The 23775-nt window shown below is 37.6% G+C and overlaps 1 pseudogene; it reads left to right on the top strand.

Moving 5' to 3' along the window:
* Positions 1–6898: 6898 nt before the first annotated feature.
* Positions 6899–8576, top strand: LOC101420967 (olfactory receptor 52N4-like; annotated as a pseudogene).
* The last annotated feature ends 15199 nt before the right edge of the window (positions 8577–23775 follow it).

The raw sequence follows: 23775 nt of genomic DNA, 5'->3' as shown, positions 1-23775 counted from the left end.
TACCAATGAATAAATGAAATAGATTGATTTCTACAAAAAAAATTTTCTCCTCTGTACGTCAAGGACTTTTCAAATTATAACATATAAAGAAGATTTAGAAAATGTTTAACTATCCTGTCTAAGAGTTGAAGGTAGTTATGGTCGTGGTGGACGGTAGTAGTGAAGAATAGGAGTAGAGGGACAAAGAACTGCAAAAGTACAAAACTAAAAGTTATTATGAAGCGAGTACAAAATAAACAGCAACAGTCATATGAAGGAGATTCTTATTTTGATCTGGCGTTATCCTAGTCAGGCTTCAGAACTAAGTTCATTCGTCATTTCCTCTTCCTCTTACAAGCTTTTGTTGCTGTCCCCCAAAGTTTTGCTTAATTTACATTGCTATCTGCTTCTGCAAGACTATAAGATTTTTAAAAATTAGGTAACATATATATTTATATATTTAATAAAAACCTTGCCATTAAAGAGTTTCAACTGGATAAATTAATGGCGTTAATTACATTTACAATGTTGTGCTTCCATCTGCACCCTCCATTATGAAAACTTTTTTTCGCACCCAAAACAGAATCTCTGCACATTAAGCCATAATTTCTTATTCCTTCCCTCCTCTCCCAATCTATTTTCTCTCTATAAATTTTGCTAATACTATAATTTCTTATAATTAGAATCATACAATGCTTATCCTTTGTGCCTGTTTTCTTTCACTTAGAATAATGTTTCACTTAGAATATGTTGTAACATATATCAGAACTTCATTAATTTTTATGGCAGAATAATATACCATTGTGTGTATATACCACTTCTGTTTGTCAATTCATCTCTTTTTTTTAATTGACTTTGTAATAATATTACATTAAAAATATATATGTGAGGTCCCATTCAACCCCACCCCCCCACCCCACCTCTCCCCCCACCCCAGCAACACTCCCTCCCATCATCACGACACATCCATTGGATTTGGTAAGTACATCTTTGGGCACCTCTGCACCTCATAGTCAATGGTCCACATCATGGCCCATACTCTCCCCCATTCCATCCAGTGGGCCCTGTGAGGATATACAATGTCCGGTGATTGCCTCTGAAGCACCATCCAGGGCAGCTCCATGTCCCAAAGATGCCTCCACCTCTCATCTCTTCCTGCCTTTCCCCATACCCATCAGCCACCATGTCCAGGGAGAGTTGGGTTGTTTCCATCTTCAGTCTATTATGAATAATGCTTCCATGCCAGTAATTGGACAATACCTGCTCTTGTTCCAAATTTGATTTCTTTGGCGGTGTATATCTATGAGTGGAATTGCTTGATTATATGGTGTTTCTGTAACCAAATATTACCAAACCATTTCCACAGCCGCTGAACCATTTTACATGATTATCAGTAATGCTGACAGTTCCAGTTTCTCCACATTCTCATCAACACTTATTTTCCATTTTTTAAAATATTAGTTCTCCTAGTGGATATAAACTAGTATTTCATTATGATTTTATTTAAATTTTCCTAATGACTAAAGAAATTGAGCATCTTTTCATGTGCTTTACGGCCATTTGGTCTTCTTACTGAGGATCCCTTGTATGTGATGAGAAGCTTCTGTCTTGCTGCTTTTAGGATTTTCCTTGTCTTTGACATTTGACAATTTAACTATAATGTGTCTCAGTTGGAACTTTTTTACTTCATCCTCTTTGGAATTCACTGAGCTTCTTGGAGGTGGACATTCATATCTTTATTCCAATTTGGAAAGCTTTCAGTCATTATTTTTTTTAAGATTTTTTAAAAGTCTATTTCTCTCTCCTTCCCCTGCCTCCCATTGTCTGCTCTCTGTATCCGTTCACTGTGTGTTCCTCTGTGTCTACTTGCATTCTTGTCAGTGGCACTGGAAATCTGTGTCTCTTTTTGTTGCGTCATCTGGCTGGGTCAGCTCTCCATGTGTGCAGCACCACTCCTGGACAGGCTGCACTTTTTTTGCCTGGGACGACATTCCTTGTGCATGGGGCTCCCTTACGCAGGGGATACCCCTGTGTGGCATGGCACTCTTTGCTTGCATCAGCACTGTGCATGGGCCAGCTCATCACATTGGTCAGGGGGCCCTTGGTTGAACCCTGGACTTCCCATGTGGTAGGTGGATACTCTATCAGTTGAGCCAAATCTGCTCCCCAGACATTATTTCTTCAGATATTCTTTCTGAACTTTTATATTTTTCTTACCCTTGTAGTACAGAAATTGGTGTACTTCATGGTGTCTCACAGGTTCCTTGGACTCTGTTCACTGTTGTTCATTTTTTTCTCTTTCTGATCCTTAGGGTGCATAATTTTAATTGCCCTCCCTTCAGGTTTGCTAATTCTTCCTTTTGCTGGCTTTATATTTCTGTTGAACCTTTCTAGAGATTTTATTTTTTTAAAAATCATTATACTTCGTAGCTCCAGATTTTCTGTTCTTGGGTTCCTTTAAAAAATAGCTACTTCTTGAATTCCTGTTTTTCATGTCTCTTTTTCCTGATTTCTTTAGTTCTTTGTCCATGTTTTCCTGTAACTCACTGAATTTATTTAAGAGAGTTGACTTAATATCTTTAATTAGTAATTTTGATGTCTGACTTCCTTAGGGATGGTATCTATCATTTTTTATTGTTCCTTTAAGTAGGCCCACTTTTCCTGTTACAGATTCCTTGTGATTTTTTACTAAAATTTGGACAATTGAATATTTTAATGTATTATCTCTGGACGACAGATTGTCCCTTTACCAGGATATTGCAATCTATAGTTGTCTATTTGCTTTGTAATTTTTCCAAAATATTTGTGCTAAGACTGTTTCCTAGATGTTTATAGTCACTGCAATTTCTTTCCTTTAACTTATATTCAGCTAGTGTTATGATAGAAATTTCTTTGAATCCCAGGAGTTAACAAAGACAAAAACAACAAAAATCTAAATCACACCTCTCCATTGCTTTCAGAATGGCTTTGTGCTGAGGCTGTTCTTCAGCATTCAGACAGTCTTGTCCTGAGCATAAAGAGCAGACCATGGTCAACACTTAGGAGCCTCTCTGGTCTTTCTGAGCATGCACCTTTCTGTGGATTTGTGCAATTTAAATTCCCCAATTTTCCCTGGTACTTCTTGGCAATATTTCCTCCTGTGTAAAGATGTTACACTGTATGTCTCAATCACATAATGCTTTGTTCCAGGTGGCTGCTGTTTGATTGCTCTTTTACAGAGATTTAGTGTCCATGCCTGCTGCGTCTCCATCCAGAGTGAGTTCTGGGACAAACAAGACAGAGATGAGTATCTTGGAACAGTCCTTCAGGCTGTCATCAGACATGTTCGAACAGACATACAAATCCTCCAAACTGCAAATAAGGTGGAGTCTCTTCTCTCTGGAGTGAGAAAAAGGAACACACAAAGGGACCATGAGCTGCTATTGTACCAAACCAGAGTCTGTGGGGGAAGGGCTTGAATTAATGACACAAGGCTTTCATACCATTTTTAAGTGGCCTTTTTCTTGATTGAGCATTCACTTGGCTGTTCTTAATAAAAACATTTGTCTGTTTTCCAGAGTTCTGAGAAAATTGGTTCTGCCCATTTATGTCTATTTCTCAATGTTTTTGTTGGGGAATAGGATTTTAGAAACTCTGACTTTGTCATCCTGCTAATGCCACTCACTAGGATTTTTCAATGACAGGAGAAAGATCTTTGAAGAATACTTTTATTAATACGATCAACATATTTTCTTTATTATATATAGAAGTTACTTTTTCCATACTTAATCTGTCATCCTTCAATATGAATACATAAAGATAAATAGATATAGATAAAAAAGTGAATAAGGAACATTTTGATATCTTTGTTTCGTGTTCTTTCTTATACTATATGTTAACTAAACTTTTAGGGCTGGAAGTTTATTTTAGTCAGAAATTTTAACAAATATTAAAAATGCATATGTATCAGATCTGGCCAAGAACAAAGATGAGGCATCCCAAAAAATTAATGGAAGGATTGTGTTTAAATATTTATATTTAATTGTGAGATCCCCAGTTTTCTTTTCCTATTCAACTCCAAGAACTCTAACAACCAATCATATTTTCTTAAAGGAAGCATTTTACTTGATTCTTCTTTGGAAAATTTGAAAAGCCTGGAAAAAAGACTTATTGACTCTGATAACTAAGATTTCTTCAATGAAGCAAAGAAATCTCTTAGCACTCCTAAGTGAATTATACCAATCATTGCTTAGTTTGGCAGCACATATAATAAAATTTGAAGGATGGCATGCAAATTCACAAAGTGGTCCATATATTAAAAAAAGAATTTATACCAATCGACGAAATTCAAATATCACACAGAATATACAGTCAACAATTTAAGTTGCTTTCTTATATCAAAGAAAAAATTGCACCAGGCAATGTTAAGCAGAGAAAGGCTACTGCACTAACGGAAAGAGGATAGAAACCAAGTCTAAATTCAATTCCATCCAGACAATGGACTGTAGATTTATAAAGGCTAGGGGATGGATTAGTGGAAAAGCATCCGAGGATGTTAAAGCAGTTTTATCACCGGTCAGGATGAGTGATTTTCTGAGTTTTCAACTAGGACTACTTGGTTTGGAATGTTTTTTTGTTTGTTTGTTTGTTTTTTACTATGATTGGGTCTGATGGTTATAAAGTACAGGAGAGGAAGAAGGAGGTAAGGAGCTTTCCAGTTAGGCAGAGTCAGACCTGAATAATGACTAGAGGGAGGTCAGAGGCCTTGAAATCAGTAGAAGCCTGTCCAAAGTTTGATCAAGCTAAAGGGAAGTTAAAGCAGTCATAGTCACTTAGTAATATGAATTAACAGTCTAGCATTACCAGACATTTCAGAATAACCCAAAAGAAAAGCCATAAACAAAATAAGCTATAAAATAAATAATTGAAGGCTAGACTTTATGTAATTAATATATATAGCAAAATGCATTTTTATGTATACATATAGAGAATTATGATTATCAAATTTACAAGTTTCATTGGAAAATAACAAGATCTTAGAAATTTGCATATGATAAACACCAAAAAATACCAAAATATTTTGAAGAAACACTTGAGTAACTTCTCCAGAAAATGAATCAAATATGGATGCAAATAACAATTAAAAAGAAAAAAGAAAAATAAGATAATATCAGGAGGTACAATGTTCAAATAAAAAGAGTTGTATAAAAAGTAAGAAGAAAATGTTGGGAAAGAAATTATCAATAGTCAATACAAGAATTTTTTCCAAAACCATAGGTCACAGAACTTTTTGCTGAAAAGCACAACAAGTATCAGAAAATAAAACGTGTACCTCCACAAACACCTCTATCATCACCATTATTACCATGGAATTTTAAAGCAGACAAATTTTTAAATATTCTTAAATATTTCAAAGATAAAATAAATAAATGAAGAAAATCAAAAGAAGAATAGTTCCGGTAAAAAACATAAAAAGTTAGAAAGGTTTTCTGATGGAAGTTGGAGATTAGTAGGGAAAAGTTCTCAAAATTCTGTGTTAAAATAATTGTTAACCTAGAATTCTAAGTCCTACAAAATGATGAAGAGAACAAACATATATTCAGATATTGGTAATCTCAAAAACATAAAATCCATAGGCTTGTGTGAATGGGGAAGGAGAAAGATACCAGTTCAAATATGGTAAGTTAACACAAAGAATAGATGAAGGGAATTTCTGGATGGGAATTGTGCCACAAACCATGGTAGCAACTACTAGTCAGAGCAGCAGGAGGACCAAAACTTCCCAGAAGGAAGTGCAATGGTGTATGGGAAGATAAAAAATAATAGATTGTGCCCAACTGTCAAAAAAAACAGAGTAAATTTTAATAGGGACTTCAAAATATTTTGAGACATATCAAATAGCAAACAAAAATAAAGGAAATTATTCATCAAAAAGAAAAATATTAAATGGGGAAGAAAATAAAATTGCTATGCCATGTTATTCAGAAAGGGATAATTGTTATATGATCATAAAATGTAAACAATACAAAATAATTTAAATGAAAATTATCTTGAAGAATGACAAACTAAATAAAAACAGAACATGCATATCATTTTGAAACATGGAAATAAATGCTATTCCAGAGCTAAAAGATTGAAAGGGACTGTGTATGGAGACTTCAAAATTCAGTATGGTCGAGCAGTTAAATTTGTTTCTTGTTATGATCCTATGACTCTATGAATTGAATAAAAACACATTTCTTCGATGAAAGTTGGAAAACAATTTTTAAAAAAGTGTTAGTGGATGACTCAGTTTTGGTGTTCAATGCACAATTCAGAATAAAGAAGCCCCATCTACATAATTCCTCTATTTACTCAATAATAGAGTGTAGCTTAATGATAATACCTTCAGAGCTTGTAGTGAAGATTAAATTAATTAATATTTATGAAATCCTTATAACAGTTCCTCATGTATAGTAAAAATAAATACGACATGTAATTAAGAATATCAATAGCAATTACATCATCCTTATCATATCTGTTGGACCATTGGTGAGGTGATCAATGAACATGTCTTTAAAAAACACTCAAAAGAAGTTGTGTGTAGTTAACATTTAAATAAGATACCTCGATAATGCAGTCAAAATATAATTACATTTCATTATGTCAGAAAGAATTGAATCTATTTCATTTCATAATATCTGTCATATATCCTGGCTATAGTTAGTGCTAAAAATGTATTTGTTGAATGAATTGATAAGTGAATGAATTAACAAACATATATCATTGGCTTTAACAATGTTTAAGTAAATGCTTTTGGTATTTAAAAATGTAATTAATATTAAAATGCACCATTTGAGAGAGTAGAGACCATAAGAGAAATATTTTTCATATTTTTCCTTTCTAGAGGAATCAAAAAACAAACACCTATAAACTGCTTAAGGATTACATCAGCCTTATCATGCTAACGTTGAATAAAACAGAACTGACCCCAGAATATCATTCATTCTGAACAGGGTCCCAGACCTGGAAGACATGCATGTCTGGATTTTCTTCCCATTCTGCTCCATGTATTTTGTGGCTATGGTAGGGAATTGTGGACTCCTCTACCTCATCTGTTATGAAGACTCTCTTCACAGGCCCATGTACTTTTTCTTGGCCATGCTTTCCCTCACTAACCTTGTCATGAGCTCTAGTTCAATCCCTAAAGCCCTCAACATCTTCTGGATCCATCTCAAGGAAATCAGCTTTGACGAATGCCTGGTTCAGATGTTCTTTATCCACACCTTCACAGGGATGGAGTCTGGAGTGCTCATTCTTGTGGTCCTGGACCTCTACGTGGCCATCTGCTACCCTCTGTACTACTCAATCATTCTCACCAGTTCTGTTATTGCAAAGGTTGGGCTTGCCACCTTTCTGAGAGAAGTGTTACTCATCATTCCCTTGATTTTTCTTACCAAAAGCCTACCTTATTGCAGAGGCAATATAATACACCATACTTACTGTGACCAGCTATTTGTAGCCAAGTTAACCTGTGGAAATATCATGGCCAATGTTATCTATGGCCTAATGGCTGCCGTCTCAATTGGGGGCTTTGACATCCTGTGCATCATAAGTTTCCTACACCATGATCCTCCAGGCAGTGGCAGCCTCTCATCGAAAGATGCTCGACAACTCAGATGGGATCTCCCTTCATAAGACTTTCATGCTAATGTGCTGGAGGTGCAGTTAATGTTGGGGTTTAAGATATATTTAGGGGATTTGAATCTCTGGACTGACAATGTGATAGCCAGATCCTGAGCCTCAACAGACTCCAGCACCTACAATCTGATTTATTGGACTTACCACACTCAGCTAAGATGGAGGTGAAGAAGGACAACCACCACACCATGGAGCCTAGAGTGATTACAACTGAAAATGGGAGGATTGCATCCAGCATCCAGGTGGAATCTGAGCCTCCTCTTGACATAAAGGTGCAATGGACACAACCAATCCAGTGTCCACATAGAAGAGGTGGCATTGGATTGGGAAAAGTGGACATAATGGACAAAGGGAATGGGGAAAGGCAGGAAGAGATGAGAGGTGGAGGCGTCTTCGGGACATGGAGCTGCCCTGGATGGTGCTTCAGAGGTAATCACCGGACATTGTAAATCCTCACAGGGCCTACTTGATGGAATAGAGGAGAGTATGGGCCATGATGTGAACCAATGTATATGAGGTGCAGAGGTGCCCAAAGATGTACTTACCAAATCCAATGGATGTGTCATGATGATGGGAACGAGTGTTGTTGGGGGGGGGGAGAGGGGGGGTGGGGGGGTGGGGTTGAATGGGACCTCACATATATATTTTTAATGTAATATTATTACAAAGTCAATAAAAAATAAAAAAATTAAAAAAAAAAAAAAAAAAAAAAAGAAAGATGCTCGACAGAAGGCCTTCAGCACCTGCACTGCACACATCTGTGCCATTGTTTTTTCCTACAGTCCAGTTTTCTTCTGCTCCTTTGTGACCACTTTGGAAGCCACATTATCCTTCCATCTTGCCACATCCTTGCAACAAATCTTTATCTACTCTTGCCTCCCACTATGAACCCTGGTTTCTATGTGTTTAAACCAAGTAGATATGGGACTGTGTCCTAAGTATCATTTCAGGAACTAAGGATTCCAAATCCCACAAATCATGAAAAGGACATTTGTTAAGGAAGGGAAGGAATTAAAGGGAAGGGAAGGAATGTTTCTGCCTGCTATTTAGGCAGGAGGTAATGATGTCTTCCTAAAAGTACTGTCTTGAGCATAACAAGGGAAGATGATGAGTGGTGCTTTTCCATTAAGAAACTTCAGAATCTCCACATCAGAGGCATGGCCAACACACATCCTCAGAGTTTGGTATCACCTCACCTCTGTGAAGGCCTCCTGTCATCATTAACCCAATTTCCCATGAATAAATTCCTTATGGTAAGTTCAGGCAATTATCAAGAGAAAGGCATAAAGTAGAAGGAGACAATCTGCAGCTAGATGCCAATTTGTTCTATTTTCAAATAGTAATTAGAATTTTCTGTTTGAAAGGCAGTTGTTTTATTTCTTCTGGAAAATATGTTGTATATTTTTCTCATCATTACCAAAATTTCTCAGTTTTCTCAATGGTGTCTTCCTGATGGAGAAGTTAGGTCATATGCCGAGAGGTATTTCATCTAATGAGGTTTCAGCTTCTAGTTTTTTAATGTGAAAATAAATCTTCATTCCAATCACAATTCTCCTAGTCTGACCCTACTCAAAACTGCTTTTTACAGACTAGTTGAATATAAAGTTACTTTCAAGATGACCTTCCAAAAACAGGTCATTTGGAAAGAATGATAGAAATGCTAACCAAATATAAGAATCATCATCATAAATATACCTTTCATTAGCAGAGGTTATGGGGAAGCAAAACGTATATTTCTTGTATTCTTTACATTTGAGAATGAAACTAAAGGAATCAACTCTACATTCTCTTAATTTTTTTTTAATTTTAAAAAAATTTATTGAAATATATCACTCATACATAAACATACATAAACAATAAGTGTATAATAGTTGTGAACCTACAAAACAAACATATATAACATCAAACAACATATATAACATCTCACCCTACCACCAATAACTTGCATTGTTTTTAAACCTTTTTAACTAATGATTAAACAGCATTGTCAAAATATTACTACTAAACAAAGTATTTTTCCCCTAACCAATCTGATTATTATTTTTACATCATTTATATATGAACATACATAAGCAATTAAGTGTATAATTAAAGTTGTGAACTTACAAAGCAAACATGCATAATATCCTACAGGGGTCCCATACATCAACTTTCCACCAACACATTGCATTGTCATGAGACATTTGTTGCAAACTATAAAAAGAACACTGTCAAAATCTTACTACTAATCAGAGTCCTTATCTTACATTTGGTGTGTTTTTCCCCCAACCCACCCTATTATTTTTTAAAATATTTTTTATGACAGAAGTTGTAAATTTATAAAACAATCATGAACATGTGCAGAATTCCCAAATATAACCCCTCCATCAATACACAACAATATGGTATGTCATTTGCTACAGATAAAATAATATCATCTGATTGTTACCATGTCCATACTGTTTATGTGGCTCACATTTTCCATACTGCCTCGGTATCAACACAGCATATCTTTTGCATAGATACAAAAATATTATATTATTACTACTAACCACAGTCCATAGGTCACTCTAGCTGCATTTTTCCCATGCTTCTCCACATTCCCAATACCTTGCAGTAGTGATTTACATTTGTTCTAGCTAACAAAGAACACTCTTGCTTCTGTACCATCAACAACAATGCTCACCCACCTCTTGGTTTATTGTGCTATCCAGGTTCTAGATTATTCTCTAACATTCTGTCAATTGGCATTTACATAACTAGACTACTATTTTCAGTCACATCTCCATTTTAAACTAGCTGTTACTCACTGTGTGTTACCATCCACTCTATACATTTCCACAATTTTACAGTAAAGCTAATTAAAATTTCTACGTATATTAAACATCAGTAGTCCACTCAGTCCTTCTCTTATCTCCTTCAAGAATCCACCACTTACCACCAAGTTTTGAAGATATTTTCCAATAATTTCTTCTAGAAGTTTTATGGTTATTGCTTTTATTTTCAGGGTTTTTTTTTTATCCATTTTGAGTTAATTTTTGGATAAGGTGTGAGGTAGGTGTCCTCTTTCCTTCTTTCAGCTATGGTTGTCCAATTCCTTCAGCACCATTTGTTGAATGTATTGTTCGGCCCAAGCTGTGTGAGTTTGACAGACTAGTCAAAAATCACTTGACCATAACTGTGAGGGTCTGTTTCTGAACCATAAATTTGGTTCCATTAGTCTGTTGTGTCTGTCTTTAGGTCGGTACCATGCTGTTTTTTACCACTATAGGTAGGTCTTATGATTTAAAGTCTGGAGATGAGGGTTCACTTTTCCTTTTTATGATGTTTTTGGTTATTCAGGATTCCTTACCCTTCAAAATAAATTTAATGATCATATTTTCAATTTTTTCTTTAATGCTGGTGGAATTTGTATCCGGATTGCATTAAATCTATATACCAAATTTGAGTAGAATTGATATCTTAATGGTATTTAGTTTTCCAACCCATGAGCATGGAATATTCTTCCAGTTATTTAGGGCTTGTTTGATTTGTTTTAACAATGGAGTTGCAAATTTCTGAATATGAGTGCTTTACATCATTGGTTAAGTTTATTCCTCTCTATTTGAGTTTTAACTGTCTTATTTTATTTTCACCACTCTTTTGACCCTTTTAGTTACTTTTATTCATATAACCTTCCTTTCTAGACTCTCTTCCAGGCCCCTCCCTCCTGTCTTTTCTTTTCAGGCTCTAGCATACCCTTTAGTATTTCCTGAAATTCTGGTCTCTTGCTTAGAAACTCTCTCAGTTTCTATTTATCTGTGAATATCCTAATCTCACCCTCATTTTTGAAAGACAGTCTTGCTGGATATAAGATTCTTGGCTGGAAGTTTTTCTCTCATAGTATCTTTTCTCTTATAGTATCTTAAATATATCAGACCACTGTCTTCTTGTGTCCATGGTTTCTGGTGAAAAATCAGCACTTAATCTTATAGGATATCCCTTATATGTTATGCATTGCTTTTCTCTTGCTGCTCTCAGAATTCTCCCTTTGACTTTGGCCTTTGATATTCTGAAGAGTATGTGTCTTGGAGTTGGACTATTCAGATTTTTTTGGATGGGAAGATGTTGTGTTTCTTGGAGAGGGATATCTATGTCCTTCAACAGGGTTGGGAAATTTTCTACCATTATTTCTTTAACTATTCCTTCTGCTCATTTTCCCTTTTCTTCTCCTTCTGGGACACCCATGACATGAATATTTGCATGTTTTTGCTGTCATTAGTTACCTGAGACCTTGTTCACTTTTTCCATTCTTTTTTTCATCTCTTCTTTTGGATGTTCACTTTCAGAGGCCATTTCTTCAAGCTCACCAATCTTTTCTTCTTCCTCCTCAAATCTGCAATTATATGATTCCAATGTTTTTATTTATTTCATTCATTGCACCTTTTATTCCCATAAGATCTGCTGTTTTTCTGTGTATGCTTTCAAATTCTTCCTTGTGCTCATCCAGTGTCTTCTTTTTTTTTCTTAATTTTTTTTAATTAAAGTTAGTAGGTCACAAGGAATGTTACATTAAAAAACATAAAAAAATACAAGAAACATAAGAGGTTCCCATATAACCCACTCCCCACCACACACCACATAATTTTTGTAAATTGTATTTTTTGAAGATATATACATCATAAAAAAAGTTACACTAAAAAATATAAGAGGTTCCTGTTTTCCTGCACCTCCCACCCCCCTCCTCCCACACCAACAACCTTCCTCATCATTGCAGCACACTCATTGCACTCTGTGAACACATTTTGGGGTGCTGCTGCACTACACAGATAATAGTTTACCCTGTACCTTGCATTCTCCCCCAGTACATTCAGTGGGTTATGGCAGGATATATAAGGTCCAGCATCTGACCTTGCAATATCATTAAGGCTAACTCAAAATCACACAAATTCCCACAAGTCACATCTCTTCTACCCTTTCCCAACCCTCAGCAACTACTGTGGCCACTTTCTCCACCTTGATGCTAAAACTTCTTCTATTAGTCGTCACAATAATTTTATAGTAGAATATCAGTAAGTCCACTCTAGTTCATATTTTATTCCTCCATTCTGTGGACACTGGGATGGCAATGTCCCCTCCACCTCTAGATCAAGAGGGAGCTTAGCTTCCACAGGGATGATGGATGCAATTCCTCTACTTACAGTTTTAGGCAACCTTGATTCCCTCGTGTTGTGGTTGACCATCTTCACCTCCCTGTGAGTTGACCTGGGTAAGACCAATGAACCAGAGAGTAGGAGTCACCACTCTGCTGAGGGTCAGGGCCCAGCTGGCACATGAGCAGGCCAGAGATTCAAGTCTCCTAGCACCAACCACAGGTTCAGTAAAAGTGACAGAAGAGGCATGTGTAGAAAAGTCAAATCTGAGTCCAGCTCTGTCGCACTCAGGAGCACAAATTCCAAAGTAGGGTCCTCTGATATGGCATAGAGCTCCAAATCCATCTTCCATGATTATATACCCTGTGGATCTCCCTAGCCTTCAGGAGAACCAGTACGTAGGGTTGTATCTACTTTGGCTTTTTCTGGGGTCCTGCTGAGGTGTGTGTAAGTACGACCCCTCTGATGACCTCTAGACTCTTTTTGGAAGATTCTTATTAGCCATATCAACTCATTTGTCTTTGCCAATTCCTCCTTTTATTCAAGGTCATAGAGCAGTTTTTACCACTTGATCGAACATGTAGGCTGAGATATTCTGTTGGTCTGAGTTGACCCTTTTATTCGATGTCTCTTTCTAGTAGTTTTTCCAGTTAATGATTGGTAGTAATCCCTCGGCGCAAGGGAGGTTTCATCCCACGTTGGGGGGAAGGTAATGCATTTACATACTGAGTTTGACTTAGAGAGTGGCCACATTTGACCAACATGGAGGCTTTCAAGAGGTAACTCTTAGGCACCCTGCAGCTCAAGGCCTAGTTCATATTTCAGGAATACAGTCTCCTAAGCATAGCCATCAGTACCAAGGGCTCATTATTGGACCATCCTTCCTTGTTGATCTTTGCTGTTGCACTTAAGGAATTATTGCTCTATTGGGGAATATGATAGAGCTCCCATGGGTGGGAACTCAGCACTCCCTCAGTTGACATTTGTAACATAACTAACTATAAAAATACCCCACAGATATCCTAACATATTTATGTTCCCTATATACATGCCCTGGAGAACCCCCTCACCCATGTGCCCCCCATCAATAACACACCACACCAAAGTTCCTCCTCTTCCATAGTTCAACCTCTCTGTGGTCCGAAACTTCTTCAACAATGAAACTTAATATATTGCCAAATTCAATTAATAGGAAATTGAAATACAGGGATGGGTTTAAAGCTTAGAAATAGAATACATAGTAATTTAGAAATACTAAAATAAAGTAAAAATAAATTGGTGTATTAATAAAATGAAAAATAATAAAAAGCTTTGTTTCTAGCATTTTGCCTTTCATCACTGTAATAGGTGTTGCCCTGTATGTACAGTAGCAAGGCATTTCCATTTCTTTCTCAGTATCTACATCTTTTTTTTTAATTTTAAATTTTGCCCTCAAAAAGTTTTGGGTCACAGTAATTCACATATGTAATATAGGGGACTCCCTGATAGCCAATATCAAATCCTTTTCCCCTTTCCTCAGCATGATCTCTTTACATGTTCATGTTATATTTGCTGCAGCTGATGTACAAATTTAGAAACATAACTATCAGACATGGTTCCATTTTGGTTTACATTATTGTTTATATTTTAGACCATACAAATTTCTAAATTTGTAGTTTCCTTATGTTTTACAGTATAGTTTACATTTTAGTTTATAGACTTTTATACACTTTAGATGTAAGTTGACATGTCCATTATTGCATGATTTTTTAGAGCACTTCCATTGCCCTCCAGTTCCCTGCTTCCATCCATGCTATAGCTCTCTCTCCCTCCCCTCAGGGTACACCATGACACTCAATCTTCACTACTTGAGGAATCAGATTTACAAATACTGCAACGATGCTGAGGGCTTGACATTCTAGACTGCCCTAACAAATTGGGAGCCAGTGATCCTCTCGAAACACAATTCCCTCTCTTTAGGAACATCAGGTCTTCCCAGGATGTGGGTGTACCTTCACACTCATTGTATGAGTCTCCACCCAATGATATACCACACTATGACAAAATGAGCACTCACATACTCCCTAGAAGCTTGCCCCTGTACCAGATGCCCCCCCCTTAAGCACCTTAAACACATGATTCTTCCTTATTATATTTTCTAAAGAATTTTCTCAACAGTATTGTTTCAAACATATACCTGACATTCTCCCATATTCATCGGTTTCCTCCCCGGCCATTCCCCAAATTCCTTGGGTCATCTGACCCATCTCCCAATTTTAGCCCCCCTCAAACCCACAAAGCCATACCCAAAGGTATCCCTATGCCCCCATCTTATCCCTTCTCTGTACAAATACTTACCTCCAGCTTGACATAGACTTCACCCATATAAACATCAGCTCGCTAACTTCCTCACGCCCCCCCCCAGATTCCTTTAAGCCTATCTTCCTGTCTTTAGCTCTCTGATACAGCTCAGTTTGCTTGTTTCATATCAGAGAGCTCATGTAGTATTTGTCCTTCAATGCCTGACTTGCTTCACTCAACATAAGGTCTTCAAGATTCATCCATGTTATCACATGTGTTTGTAGTGTATTTGTTCTTATAGCTGAATAGTATTCCATTGTATGTATGTATTACATTTTATTAATCCACTCATCCATTGATGGGCATTTGGGTTGATTCCAACTTTTGGCAATAGTGTATAATGCGGCTATGAACATTGGTGTACATATATCGGTTTGTGTCCTTTGGAATTGCTGGGTCATATGGCAAATCTATAGCAACTTTTGGAGAAACCACCAATCAGTCCTCCAGAATGGCTGGATCCTTATGCATTCCCACCAGTAGTGGATTAGTGTTCCCATTCCTCCACATCCTGTCCGGCACTTGTAGTCTTCTGTTTTTTCGATAGCTGCCAGTATTATGAGAGTATGATGGTATCTCATTGTAATTTTGATTTGCATTTCCCTAATAGCTAGTGAGTTTGAGCATTTTCTCATGTGCTTTATGGCCATTTGTATTTCTTCTTTGGAGAAGTGTCTGTTCAAATCTTTTTCCCATTTTTTAAATAGGTTGTTTATCTTTTTATTTTTAAGATATAGGAGTTCTTTATATATGCAGGATATGTCTCCTATCAAATATATGGTTACCAAATATTTTCTCCCATTGTATAGTCTCTCTTCACTTTCATGACAAACTCCTTTGAGGTGTAAAAGGCTTTAATTTTGAGGAAGTCTCATTTATCTATTTGTTCTTTTGCTGCTCATGCTTTTGGTGTGAAGCTCATGAAGACATTTCCTATTACAAGTTCCTGTAGATGCTTCCCTACATTATTTTCCAAGGTCTTTATGGTCTTGGCTCTTACATTTAGGTCTTTGATCCATCTTGAGTTGATTTTTGTATAAGGCGTGAGATGGTAATCCTTCTTTTGCATATTGATATCCAATTCTCTAGACACCATTTTTTGAAAAGGCCATTCTCACCCAGTTGAGTGGTTTTGGTGGCCTTGTCGAATATCAGTTGACTGTGTATATGAGGGTCTACATCAGAACTCTCAATTTGCTTCCATTGGTCAGTGTGTCTATGCTGGTGCCCATAACATGCCATTTTCACTACTGTAGCTTTTTAGTATGTTTTGAAGTCTGGTAGTGTGATTCCTCCGGTTTCATTTTTCTTTTTCAATATGTCTTTGGTTATTCGGGGCCTCATTCCTTTCCAAATAAATTTCATAGCTGGTATTTCTAGTTCCTTAAAGAATGCTGTGTTGATTCTTATTGGGATTGCATTGCCTCTGTAGTTTAGTTTTCGTAGGATAGACATCTTAATAATATTTAGGCTTCCTATTCATGAACAGGGAATATTCTTCCATTTGTTTAGGTCTTCTTTGATTTCCTTGAACAGTTTTGTGTAGTTTTCTGTGTATGTCTTTTACATCATTTGTTAAATTTATTCCTACGTATTTGATTTTTTAATTTACTACTATAAAAGGTATTTGTTTCTTGATTTCTCCCTCAGATTGCTCATCATCAGTGTACAGAAATACTACTCATTTTTGTGTATTGTTCTTATACCCTGTGACTTTACTGAACTCATTTATAAGTTCTAGAAGCTTTGTTGTAGACTTCTCAGGGCTTTCTATGTATAAAATCATTCTATGTATAGAATTATACAATAGTGTATAATGCTGCAAATAGTGAAATCTTGACTTCGTCCTTTCCTATTTGGATTCCTTTTATATCTGAGTCTTGCCTCAGTGCTCAAGCTAGTACTTCTAACACAATGTTAAATAGAAAGGGTAATAGTGGACATCCTTGTCTTGTTCCTGATATTAGAGGGAAAGATTTTAGGATTTCACCATTGTAAATGTTATTAGCTGTGGGTTTTTCATATATACTCTTTATTATGTTCAGAAAGTTTCCTTCTATTCCTATCTTTTACAGTGTTTTTATCAAGAAAGTGTGCTGTATTTTGTGAAATGCTTATTCTGCATCTATAGATATGATCATGTGATTTTTTTCCTTCAATCTGTTTATGTCATGTATTACATTAATTGATTTTCTTATGTTGTACCATCCTTGCATACCAAGAATGAAGCCCACTTGGTCATGGTGCATAATTTGTTTAATGTGTTGTTGAATATGATTAGCAAGTATTTTGTTGAGGATTTTTGCATCTAGGTTGATTAGATTTTTCTGTAATTTTCCCTTCTTGTGGTATTTTTGTTTGGCTTTCGTATCGGGGTAATGTTGGCATCATAAAATGAATTAGGCAATATTCCTTCTATTTCCATTTTTTGGAAGACTGTAAGCAAAATTGGTGTTATTTCTTTCCAAAAGGTTTGGTAGAATTCATCTGTGAAGCCATCTGGCCCAGGGCTCTTCTTAGTTGCAAGGTTTTTAATAATTGATTCTATCTCTTTACTTGTGATTGGTTTGTTGAGATCATCAATTTCTTCTTTTGTCAATGTAAGCTGTTTATGTGTTTCTAGGAATTTGTGCATTTCCTCTTAATTGTCTTTCATTTTGGAATACAGTTTTTCAAAGTATCTTCCTATGAAAGTCTTTATTTCAGAGGGGTCAGTGGTGATATCACCTTTCTCATTTCTTATTTTGTGTATTTGCATCTTCTCTCTTTTTTTCTTTGTTAGTCTAGTTATGGGTTTGTCAATTTTATTGATCTTCTCAAAGAACCAGCTCTTTGTTCTGTTTATTTTTTCAAGTGCTTTCCTATTTTCTATTTCATTTGTTTCTGCTCTGATCTTTGTTATTTCTTTCCTTCTTCTTTCTTTGGGGATAGTTTATTGTTGTTGTTGTTGTTTTTTTTAGTAATTCCTCCAATTGTTCAGTTAGTTCTTCAATTTTAGCTCTTTCTTCTTTTTTGATGTATGAATTTATGGCTATAAATTTCCTTCTCAGTACTGCTTTTGCTGCATCTCATAAATTTTGATATGTTGTGTTATCATTTTCATTAGGTTCAAGGTAGTTATTGCTTTCTGTTGAGATTTCCTCCTTGGCCCACTGTTTTTCTAAGAGTGGGTTGTTTGTTTGTTTTTTTTTTATTGACTTTGTAATAATATTACATTAAAAATATATATGTGAGGTCCCATTCAACCCCACCCCCCCTCTCCCCCCCCAACAACACTCGTTCCCATCATCATGACACATCCATTGGATTTGGTAAGTACATCTTTGGGCACCTCTGCACCTCATAGACAATGGTCCACATCATGGCCCATACTCTCCTCCATTCCATCCAGTGGGCCCTGTGAGGATCCACGATGTCCGGTGATCACCCCCGAGGCGCCATCCAGGGCAGCTCCACGTCCCAAATACGCCCCCACCTCTCATCTCTTCCTGCCCTTCCCCATACCCATCGTCCACCATGTCCACTTTTCCCAATCCAATGCCACCTCTTCTATGTGGACATTGGATTGGTTGTGTCCATTGCACCTCTATGTCAAGAGGAGGCTCAGATTCCACATGGATGCTGGCTGCCATCCTCCCATTTTCAGTTGTAATCACTCTAGGCTCCATGGTGTGGTGATTGTCCTTCTTCAACTCCATCTTAGCTGAGTGTGGTAAGTCCAATAGATCAGATTGTAGGTGCTGGAGTCTGTTGAGGCTCAGGACCTGGCTATCACATTATCAGTCCAGAGATTCAAATCCCCTAACTATATCTTAAACCCCAACGTTAACTGCACCTCCAGCAGATTAGTATGAAAGTCTTATGAAGGGAGATCCCATCTGAGTCCAGATTCATCACACATAAACACCATTTCCAGAGAGGGGCCATCTGCCCTGGTAGTAAACCCCATCGGCCATGACCATAACTCTCATGGGTCTCTTTAGCCTTCATAGGAACCAATATCTGGGGGTTGTATCTGCTTTATCTGTCTCTCTGACTCTGCTCAGTTGTGCATGAGGGCAATCCTTCTGCCAGCCTCCAGACTCTTTTTTAGAAACTCGTAGCCATATAAACTCATTTCTCCTTTCCATTTCCCCCTTACTTTAGGTCAAACAGCATTTTAAAGTCATGTTATTTTATGTAGACATGGATATTCTGCTGATCCGCATTGAACCTTCCATATAAGGTCCTTTTCCAGTTGCATCATCAGTTGGTATTTGATAGTGGTCCCTCGTTGCCAGGGAGGCTCATCCCCGGGTGTCATGTCCCACGCTGGAGGGAAGGCATTGCATTTACATGCTGAGTTTGGCTTCGAGACTGGAAGAGTGGGTTGTTTAACTTCCATATCTTGGTGCCAAATCTGGACCTCTGGCCCTTGCAGATTTCCAGATTTATTCCACTGTGGTCAGAGAAATTATTTTGTATGATTTAAGTCTTTCTGAATTCATTGAATCTTTCTTTGTGGCCTAGCATGTGGTCTATCTTGGAGAATGATCCATGTGCACTTGAGAAAAATGTATATCCTGCTGTATTTGGGTGTAATGTTCTGTATATGTCTATTAGGTCCAGATTCTCAAATAAATTGTTCAAAGTCTTTGTTTCTTTATTGATTCTCTTTTGAGATGTTCGTCCAAAGGTGATAGTGGTGTGTTAAAGTCCCCCACAATAATTGTAGAGGCATTTATTCCTTCACTTAGTTTTTCCAGTGTTTGCCTCACATATTTGGAGGCACCCTTATTACGGGCATAAATGTTTATGATTGTTCTTTCTTCTTGAAAGATTGTCCCTTTGACTAATATGTAGTGTCCATCTTTGCCACTCACAACAGTTTTGCAGTTAAAGTCTATTTTGTCTGATATTAATATAGCTACACCTACCCTTTTTTGGTTATTGTTTACCTGTATTTGTTTTCCAGCCACTCACTTTCAATCTCCTGGAATCCCTGGGTCTAAGATGATTTTCTTGTAGACAACATATAGATAGGTCATATTTCCTTATCCAAGCTTCCAATCTGTGTCTCTTAACAATTGAGTTTAATCCATTGACATTTAGTGTTATTACTTTTAAGGAATTACTTATATTAGCCATATTTTCTTTGGATTTGTGTTTATCTTATGTTGTTTGATTTTTTTCTCTTTTTGTAGTTTTAGTTGTTCTTGCACTCTCCTCCAACTCTGTCTCTCCTGTTATTTTCTTTCCTCCTGCAGAACTCCCTTTAGTATTTCTTGAAGGGCAGGTTTCTTGTTAGCATACTCTCTTAGTTTCTGTTTATGTGAATATTTTGAACTCTCCATCATTTTTGAATGCTAGCTTTGCTGGTTGAAAATTCTTTTCTTTAGTACCTTGACTGTGTCATACCACTGCCCTCTTGCCTCTATGGTTTCAGATGAGAGATCAGCACTTAATCTTATAGAGCTTCCCTTGTATGTGATGGTTCTCTTTTCTCTTGCTGCTTTTAGTATTTTCTCTTTGTCTTGTGCATTGGATAATTTGACAAATATATGTCTTGGGGTAGGCCTGTTGGGATTTATGGTGTTTGGCGTACATTATGGTTCCAGGACATGCACATTCATCTCCCTCAATAGGTTTGGGAGGTTTTCAGTCATTATTTCCTCCAATACCCCTTCTGTCCCCTTTCCCTTCTTTTCTCCTTCTAGGGTTCCTATAATCATATGTTTGTGTGTTTTGCATTGTCATTCAGGTCCCTAAGTCTCTGCTGGATTTTTTCTATCTTTTTATCAATTAATTCTACTATCTGTTTGATTTCAGATATACTCTTCCACATCACTAATTCTTTCCTCTGCCTCTTCGAATCTGCTATTATTTGCTGAGAGTACATTTTTGATTTCTTGGATTGTGCTATTGATCCCCATCATCTCCGTGATCTTTTTGTGCATGATCACAATTTTTCTGTAGGCTCTCCAAGTGTTTTCTTAATATGCTTAATCTCTTCCTTCACTTCATTGAATTGGTCCATGATACATGTTTTGAAGGCTTTAATTACTTATTCAATGTTCCATTTCTCTTCCTGGTTTTTAGCTTGTTCATTGGATTGGCCCATGTTTTCCTGATTATTGGTATGGTCTGTAGTTTTTTGTTGCTGTCTGGTCATCATTTTATCTTGTTGTGTTTATTCTGTTGCTTATCTTCTTATTCTAGTCTTGGGGTTTAATTAGTTGTTGTTTTTGTGTACATTGTAAGTCTTCTCTTTGTCACTTTTTTCTTCTTATTCTATTTCCTTGTTGTTGGCTAAGTTCCCTTGAAGGAAAATATTAGGTCCAGAGAAAGTAAAACAGGTAAGAAAAGAAAGATATAACAGTAGTATAGGTAGTGAATGTTAGAAGAACCATGTGAGATCTAGGAGAATGGATATAGAACTCATGGAAGCTGTGTATAGTTATAAATGTAAAAAAAGTGGAGTACCTATAATGAGACATTAAACTGATTATGGGGAGGAATATACTATGAATTAGAAGGTCAGTGTGGTCAGGAGAGAGGGAAAAAGAAAAGAGAGGACAGTTATATAAAGAGTGAATAAAGTATAGAAAACAGATTAGAGGTATTAGAGTTAAAAAGTCAGAAATATTGATGGCTAAACAGAGAGAGGTGGAATGTGAGAGAAAAAATAAGTGATGGATGAGAGAATGATGTAAAGGAAAGAGGATAGAGTTGGTAACCAAAATCAGTACACACAGAAAAGAAAAAAATGAGGATGAGGAAGCACAACAAATAAGAAACTTTGCCTGCAGCACTAATATAAAAAAGAAAAAAGCAAAAAAGCAGGGCAAGACAAAGAGAAGGGAGAAAAAAGAAAAAGAAAAAAAGGGTGGTGGGAGGGATAAAGAGGAAGCTAAAACAAGAAAACAAACCAACAAAAAAGGCCAGATAAGGCCTTAGACAAAGAATCCTCTTTGCAATTGAATAAACTGCTTAGGAGCCTGAAATTCCCTCTTTCTCCCTTTCTCACTTCCCTCTCTCCCAAGGCAGCAGGAAGGCTGAGTGAGGGCTCCTGTAGGAAATTCAAATGGGTCCATGGTGAACCAACTCACCTGAGAAAATGACTCTTAATTTCTTGAGAGAGCACCCACCCCTTGCCAGGAACCTTAAATATGTATTGGAAACCTTTAAAGCATGCCCTACTGTCCCTCTCCCTTAGGTGTGCTACAAGGGGGGTGGTTAATTTTCTGACTCCTCCTTCTCCCAGAACAAGTTTCCTATCCCAGGGCATTTAGGTAAATTGGGCTTTCTCAGCAGATACACCTCTTCCCTATTCCTAGGGAAATCAGCTAATATCTCCTCCAAATCAGCTAATATCCCCTCCAAACTCAAAAGGGGGGGACCAGAAAATTAAACCTGCACTCCTTGGCGCTTCTGCACCTCCCACCTAAACTCTCCCACTCCCAGAGTTAGTCTGTGACTGAGGGGGTAGGGCAATTCCAGATTTCCAGGAGTGCTGGGCTTGGGATACAGAGGCCTGGGAGAATGTGGGCTCGGGGTATGTAGGTCTGTGAAACGTGGGCCATGGGGATTCAGGGGACACAGGTTTGGGATTCATGCATTTGGGAAACACGAGGCTTGGAAACTCTGCCCCACGAATGGCAGTTCTCAGTGAACGCCAAGGCTCTTAGCCTTGGGGGGAGGGATTTACCTTCCCATGGCTTCTGAGTTCAGTGTTAGAAACCCGCAGTTCTACCTTGAGCAAACACCAAGTCTGTTGCAACCTTGCCAGATCAATGTCCAGACACCTCCTGCCCTGGAGATTCTCAAAACAGCCTTCTCTGGTAGGACTCCATCACCACACCCCAGTGTCTTCTTAATATCCTTAATCTCTTTAGCCATTTCATTGAATTTATTAAGAGGATTTGTTTGAACATCTATAATTAGTTGTCTCAACTCCTTTATGTCATCTGGAGGTTTATCTTGTTCCTTTCACTGGGTTATAGCTTCCTGTTTCTTGGTGTGGATTGTAATTTTTTGTTGGTGTCTTCGCATCTGGCTTACTAGAGTATTTTTATCTGGGTTCAGTTTTTCTCTTTAGTTTAGGACTTCCTATCATTTCTCCCTTGCTGGTTATGCCGTAGCAGCCAAGCATGTAGTTGGTGCCTTAAGCTGTGGAGGCTCAAGCTGCCCTCATTGCACTAGGGACCAATGAAACTTCTTCCAACTTTCTCCTTTGCCAGGGGTAGGGACAGGGCCACAGCTATGTGGAATAATCCATGTGCAGGCCTAGACCGTAGTTGCCCAGAGAGACTGATGAAGCTTCACATCCCTTTCTCCCCTGCCTGGGGCAGGGATGGAGCTGCAGGTGTGCACAGCAACCTATGCAGTGAGGGTCCAAGATGACCACAGTTGCCCTGGTAGACTTTTTTTTTTTTTTAGTTTTTTTTTTTTTTTTAATTCCCCTCCCCTCCCCCGGTTCTCTGTTTTCTGTGTCTTTTTGCTGCGTCTTGTTTCTTTGTCCGCTTCTGTTGTCGTCAGCGGCACGGGAAGTGTGGGCGGCGCCATTCCTGGGCAGGCTGCTCCCTCCTTCGCGCTGGGTGGCTCTCCTTATGGGTGCACTCCTTGCGCGTGGGGCTCCCCTACGCGGGGGACACCCCTGTGTGGCACGGCACTCCCTTGCGCGCATCAGCACTGCACATGGGCCAGC

The sequence above is a fragment of the Dasypus novemcinctus genome, chromosome 10, assembly GCF_030445035.2.
Source record: "Dasypus novemcinctus isolate mDasNov1 chromosome 10, mDasNov1.1.hap2, whole genome shotgun sequence".
Lineage (NCBI taxonomy): Eukaryota > Metazoa > Chordata > Mammalia > Cingulata > Dasypodidae > Dasypus > Dasypus novemcinctus.
This window is presented reverse-complemented; position numbering and strand designations above follow the sequence as displayed.